Source organism: Amphibalanus amphitrite, unplaced genomic scaffold (assembly GCF_019059575.1).
Source record: "Amphibalanus amphitrite isolate SeventyFive unplaced genomic scaffold, NRLGWU_Aamphi_draft 000313F_arrow, whole genome shotgun sequence".
NCBI lineage: Eukaryota > Metazoa > Arthropoda > Thecostraca > Balanomorpha > Balanidae > Amphibalanus > Amphibalanus amphitrite.
This window is the reverse complement of record NW_024881808.1, coordinates 255,616-263,154: the sequence shown is the minus strand read 5'-3', so window position 1 is coordinate 263,154 and position 7,539 is coordinate 255,616.

Sequence of the window (7,539 nt, the reverse complement as noted above, 5' to 3'; positions counted from 1 at the left end):
TGAACATGAAAATGGTATTCCCTTTGAACGCCGTCAATAACTTTCCCAGATATACGCATCCATGCACATTCAAATTGCCTATAGGTGTTGCAAATGCACGTTCGGCGGACCCCACCGATTTCGTTCAAAATCTCAGGAATGATGCCCCTTGACCTCCTGAACATGAAAATGGTACTCCCTTTGAACGCCGTCAAGAAATTTTCCAGATATACGCATCCATGCACATTCAAATTGCCTAGGTGTTGCATATGCACGTTCTGCGGACCCCTCCGATTTCGTTCAAAATCTCAGGACATGATGCTCCTTGACCTCCTGAACATGAAAATGTTACTCCCTTTGAACGCCGTCAAGAACTTTTCCAGGTATACGCATCCATGCACATTCAAATTGCCTAGGTGTTGCATATGCACGTTCGGCGGACCCCTCCGATTTCGTTCAAAATCTCAGGAATGATGCTCCTTGACCTCCTGAACATGAAAATGGTACTTCCTTTGAACGCCGTCAAGAACTTTTCCAGATATACGCATCCATGTACATTCAAATTGCCTAGGTGTTGCGCATATGCACGTTCGGCGGACCCCTCCGATTTCGTTCAAAATCTCAGGAATGATGCCCCTTGACCTCCTGAACATGAAAATGGTACTCCCTTTGAACGCCGTCAAAAAATTTTCCAGATATACGCATCCATGCACATTCAAATTGCCTAGGTGTTGCATATGCACGTTCGGCGGACCCCTCCGATTTCGTTCAAAATCTCAGGAATCATGCTCCTTGACCTTCTGAACATGAAAATGGTACTCCCTTTGAACGCCGTCAAGAACTTTTCCAGATATACGCATCCATGTACATTCAAATTGCCTGGGTGTTGCATATGCACGTTCGGCGGACCCCTCCGATTTCGTTCAAAATCTCAGGAATGATGCTCCTTGACCTCCTGAACATGAAAATGGTACTCCCTATGAACGCCGTCAAGAACTTTTCCAGATATACGCATCCATGCACATTCAAATTGCCTATGTGTTGCATATGCACGTTCGGCGGACCCCTCCGATTTTGTTTAAAATCACAGGAATGATGCTCCTTGACCTCCTGAACATGAAAATGGTACTCCCTTTGAACGCCGTCAAGAACTTTTCCAGATACACGCATCCATGCACATTCAAATTGCCTAGGTGTTGCAAATGCACGTTCGGCGGACCCCTCCGATTTCGTTCAAAATCTCAGGAATGATGCCCCTTGACCTCCTGAACATGAAAATGGTACTCCCTTTGAACGCCGTCAAGAAATTTTCCAGATATACGCATCCATGCACATTCAAATTGCCTAGGTGTTGCATATGCACGTTCGGCGGACCCCTCCGATTTCGTTCAAAATCTCAGGAATGATGCTCCTTGACCTCCTGAACATGAAAATGGTACTCCCTTTGAACGCCGTCAAGAACTTTTCCAGATATACGCATCCATGCACATTCAAATTGCCTAGGTGTTGCATATGCACGTTCGGCGGACCCCTCCGATTTCGTTCAAAATCTCAGGAATGATGCTCCTTGACCTCCTGAACATGAAAATGGTATTCCCTTTGAACGCCGTCAAGAACTTTTCCAGATATACGCATTCATGCACATTCAAATTGCAATTTGAATGTGCTTGGATGCGTACCTATACCTAGAAAAGTTCTTGACGGCGTTCAAAGGGAGTACTATTTTCATGTTCAGGAGGTCAAGGAGCATCATTCCTGTGATTTTGAACGAAATCGGAGGGGTCCGCCGAACGTGCATACTGCATATGCAACACCTATGCAATTTGAATGTGCATGGATGCGTATATCTGGAAAAGTTCTTGACGGCGTTCAAAGGGAGTACCATATTCATGTTCAGGAGATCAAGGAGCATCATTCCTGTGATTTTGAACGAAATCGGAGGGGTCCGCCGAACGTGCATATGCAACGAATATGCAATTTGAATGTGCATCCATGCGTATATCTGGAAAAGTTCTTGACGGCGTTCAAAGGGAGTACCATTTTAATGTTCAGGAGATCAAGGAGCATCATTCCTGTGATTTTGAACGAAATCGGAGGGGTCCGCCGAACGTGCATATGCAACACCTATGCAATTTGAATGTGCATGGATGCGTATATCTGGAAAACTTCTTGACGGCGTTCAAAGGGAGTACTATTTTCATGTTCAGGAGGTCAAGGAGCCTCATTCCTGAGATTTTAAACGAAATCGGAGGGGTCCGCCGAACGTGCATATGCAACACCTATGCAATTTGAATGTGCATTGATGCGCATATCTGGAAAAGTTCTTGACGGCGTTCAAAGGGAGTACTATTTTCATGTTCAGGAGATCAAGGAGCATCATTCCTGTGATTTTGAACGAAATCGGAGGGGTCCGCCGAACGTGCATATGCAACACCTATGCAATTTGAATGTGCATGGATGCGTATATCTGAAAAAGTTCTTGACGGCGTTCAAAGGGAGTACCATATTCATGTTCAGGAGATCAAGGAGCATCATTCCTGTGATTTTGAACGAAATCGGAGGGGTCCGCCGAACGTGCATATGCAACGAATATGCAATTTGAATGTGCATCCATGCGTATATCTGGAAAAGTTCTTGACGGCGTTCAAAGGGAGTACCATTTTAATGTTCAGGAGATCAAGGAGCATCATTCCTGTGATTTTGAACGAAATCGGAGGGGTCCGCCGAACGTGCATATGCAACACCTATGCAATTTGAATGTGCATGGATGCGTATATCTGGAAAAGTTCTTGACGGCGTTCAAAGGGAGTACTATTTTCATGTTTAGGAGGTCAAGGAGCATCACGTCCTGAGATTTTGAACGAAATCGGAGGGGTCCGCCGAACGTGCATATGCAACACCTATGCAATTTGAATGTGCATTGATGCGCATATCTGGAAAAGTTTTTGACGGCGTTCAAAGGGAATACTATTTTCATGTTCAGGAGGTCAAGGAGCATCATTCCTGTGATTTTGAACGAAATCGGAGGGGTCCGCCGAACGTGCATATATAACACCTATGCAATTTGAATGTGCATGGATGCGTATATCGGGAAAAGTTCTTGACGGCGTTCAAAGGGAGTACCATTTTCATGTTCAGGAGGTCAAGGAGCATCATTCCTGAGATTTTGAGCGATATCGGAGGGGTCCGCCGAACGTGCATATGCAACACCTATGCAATTTGAATGTGCATGGATGCGTATATCTGGAAAAGTTCTTGACAGCGTTCAAAGGGAGTGCCATTTTCATGTTCAGGAGGTCAAGGAGCATCATTCCTGAGATTTTGAACGAAATCGGAGGGGTCCGCCGAACGTGCATATGCAACACCTATGCAATTTGAATGTGCATGGATGCGTATATCTGGAAAAGTTCTTGACGGCGTTCAAAGGGAGTACTATTTTCATGTTCAGGAGGTCAAGGAGCCTCATTCCTGAGATTTTAAACGAAATCGGAGGGGTCCGCCGAACGTGCATATGCAGCACCTTTGCAGTTTGAATGTGCATGGATGCGTATATCTGGAAAAGTTCTTGACGGCGTTCAAAGGGAGTACCATATTCATGTTCAGGAGATCAAGGAGCATCATTCCTGTGATTTTGAACGAAATCGGAGGGGTCCGCCGAACGTTCATATGCAACGAATATGCAATTTGAATGTGCGTCCATGCGTATATCTGGAAAAGTTCTTGACGGCGTTCAAAGGGAGTACCATTTTCATGTTCAGGAGATCAAGGAGCATCATTCCTGTGATTTTGAACGAAATCGGAGGGGTCCGCCAAACGTGCATATGCAACACCTATGCAATTTGAATGTGCATGGATGCGTATATCTGGAAAAGTTCTTGACGGCGTTCAAAGGGAGTACTATTTTCATGTTCAGGAGGTCAAGGAGCCTCATTCCGGAGATTTTAAACGAAATCGGAGGGGTCCGCCGAACGTGCATATGCAACACCTATGCAATTTGAATGTGCATTGATGCGCATATCTGGAAAAGTTCTTGACGGCGTTCAAAGGGAGTACTATTTTCATGTTCAGGAGATCAAGGAGCATCATTCCTGTGATTTTGAACGAAATCGGAGGGGTCCGCCGAACGTGCATATGCAACACCTATGCAATTTGAATGTGCATGGATGCGTATATCTGGAAAAGTTCTTGACGGCGTTCAAAGGGAGTACCATATTCATGTTCAGGAGATCAAGGAGCATCATTCCTGTGATTTTGAACGAAATCGGAGGGGTCCGCCGAACGTGCACATGCAACGAATATGCAATTTGAATGTGCATCCATGCGTATATCTGGAAAAGTTCTTGACGGCGTTCAAAGGGAGTACCATTTTAATGTTCAGGAGATCAAGGAGCATCATTCCTGTGATTTTGAACGAAATCGGAGGGGTCCGCCGAACGTGCATATGCAACACCTATGCAATTTGAATGTGCATGGATGCGTATATCTGGAAAAGTTCTTGACGGCGTTCAAAGGGAGTACTATTTTCATGTTCAGGAGGTCAAAGAGCCTCATTCCTGAGCTTTTGAACGAAATCGGAGGGGTCCGCCGAACGTGCATATGTAACCCCTATGCGATTTGAATGTGCATGGATGCGTATATCTGGAAAAGTTCTTGACGGCGTTCAAAGGGAGTACCATTTTCATGTTCAGGAGGTCAAGGAGCATCATTCCTGAGATTCTGAACGAAATCGGAGGGGTCCGCCGAACGTGCTTATGCAACACCTATGCAATTTGAATGTGCATTGATGCGCATATCTGGAAAAGTTTTTGACGGCGTTCAAAGGGAGTACTATTTTCATGTTCAGGAGGTCAAGGATCATCATTCCTGTGATTTTGAACGAAATCGGAGGGGTCCGCCGAACGTGCATATACAACACCTATGCAATTTGAATGTGCATGGATGCGTATATCGGGAAAAGTTCTTGACGGCGTTCAAAGGGAGTACCATTTTCATGTTCAGGAGGTCAAGGAGCATCATTCCTGAGATTTTGAGCGATATCGGAGGGGTCCGCCGAACGTGCATATGCAACACCTATGCAATTTGTATGTGCATGGATGCGTATATCTGGAAAAGTTCTTGACGGCGTTCAAAGGGAGTGCCATTTTCATGTTCAGGAGGTCAAGGAGCATCATTCCTGAGATTTTGAACGAAATCGGAGGGGTCCGTCGAACGTGCATATGCAACACCTATGCAATTTGAATGTGCATGGATGCGTATATCTGGGAAAAGTGCTTGACGGCGTTCAAAGGGAGTACTATTTTCATGTTCAGGAGGTCAAGGAGCCTCATTCCTGAGATTTTAAACGAAATCGGAGGGGTCCGCCGAACGTGCATATGCAGCACCTTTGCAATTTGAATGTGCATGGATGCGTATATCTGGAAAAGTTCTTGACGGCGTTCAAAGGGAGTACCATATTCATGTTCAGGAGATCAAGGAGCATCATTCCTGTGATTTTGAATGAAATCGGAGGGGTCCGCCGAACGTGCATATGCAACGAATATGCAATTTGAATGTGCATCCATGCGTATATCTGGAAAAGTTCTTGACGGCGTTCAAAGGGAGTACCATTTTAATGTTCAGGAGATCAAGGAGCATCATTCCTGTGATTTTGAACGAAATCGGAGGGGTCCGCCGAACGTGCATATGCAACACCTATGCAATTTGAATGTGCATGGATGCGTATATCTGGAAAAGTTCTTGACGGCGTTCAAAGGGAGTACTATTTTCATGTTCAGGAGGTCAAGGAGCCTCATTCCTGAGATTTTAAACGAAATCGGAGGGGTCCGCCGAACGTGCATATGCAACACCTATGCAATTTGAATGTGCATTGATGCGCATATCTGGAAAAGTTCTTGACGGCGTTCAAAGGGAGTACTATTTTCATGTTCAGGAGATCAAGGAGCATCATTCCTGTGATTTTGAACGAAATCGGAGGGGTCCGCCGAACGTGCATATGCAACACCTATGCAATTTGAATGTGCATGGATGCGTTTATCTGGAAAAGTTCTTGACGGCGTTCAAAGGGAGTACCATATTCATGTTTAGGAGATCAAGGAGCATCATTCCTGTGATTTTGAACGAAATCGGAGGGTTCCGCCGAACGTGCATATGCAACGAATATGCAATTTGAATGTGCATCCATGCGTATATCTGGAAAAGTTCTTGATGGCGTTCAAAGGGAGTACCATTTTAATGTTAAGGAGATCAAGGAGCATCATTCCTGTGATTTTGAACGAAATCGGAGGGGTCCGCCGAACGTGCATATGCAACACCTATGCAATTTGAATGTGCATGGATGCGTATATCTGGAAAAGTTCTTGACGGCGTTCAAAGGGAGTACTATTTTCATGTTCAGGAGGTCAAGGAGCCTCATTCCTGAGATTTTAAACGAAATCGGAGGGGTCCGCCGAACGTGCATATGCAACACCTATGCAATTTGAATGTGCATTGATGCGCATTTCTGGAAAAGTTCTTGACGGCGTTCAAAGGGAGTACTATTTTCATGTTCAGGAGGTCAAGGAGCATCATTCCTGCGATTTTGAACGAAATCGGAGGGGTCCGCCGAACGTCCATATGCAACAACTATTCAATTTGAATGTGCATGGATGCGTATATCTGGAAAAGTTCTTGACGGCGTTCAAAGGGAGTACCATTTTCATGTTCAGGAGGTCAAGGAGCATCATTCCTGAGATTTTGAACGATATCAGAGGGGTCCGACCATGTCCGACAAATTTGCTTTATCTGTGGCAAATTCGAATATCCCTTGTATTTAACTGTTAGCTATATGAAAGAGGTTTTGACGCTTTTTTTACATTTTGCTGCAGCAACGCCCCTCGGATTTCAGTATATTGTTTTTGTAGGAGGTAGTGCGAATGTCCATCATAAATATAAAGCTGTCACGTGTCAAATAGCGCCAAAAGGTGAGAAAAGGTACATGACCTTGAACGACCTTGAACTTTAGATGCTCATCCTGAGAAAACTATGGGACGGCGTAAAGTACAAATTAGTTTTTGGGATCAGCGCTTATGTTTACATCAACTCAGGAGTTTATGAAAAGTTTGGAGGGGTCCGATTTTTCCAATAAGGGTTACGGTCCAGAATATATTAGCAGTAATACAAATGTGAATATTTTGAGAACTACTTGACGGCGTGAAATAAAAACATGATTTTCGCAATCAGGAGCTCAAAATCTATAGGCTGTGCAATTTTGAGCCAAATCTGAGGGGTCCGCGAATGTGCACGCGAATCTGAACGTGAATATAATGCAACTTTATGCACGTATTTTTGGGGTGATTAATTTAAAAAAAAATACACAATCAAACCAACTTTTGAAAATCTATTCACTTCTTTTGAATTTCGAGGCAGATGAAATGGGGGTATATTTCTTCAGCTCACCGAAATTGCTCACGGCCTCACTGATTTATCTTTTTGCCTCACTGGAATAAGTGCTTCACCGGATTTCCTCACTATCTCACTGTTTTTACTACAACCTCACCTAATCTTAATCTGGTAGTGCTGCCA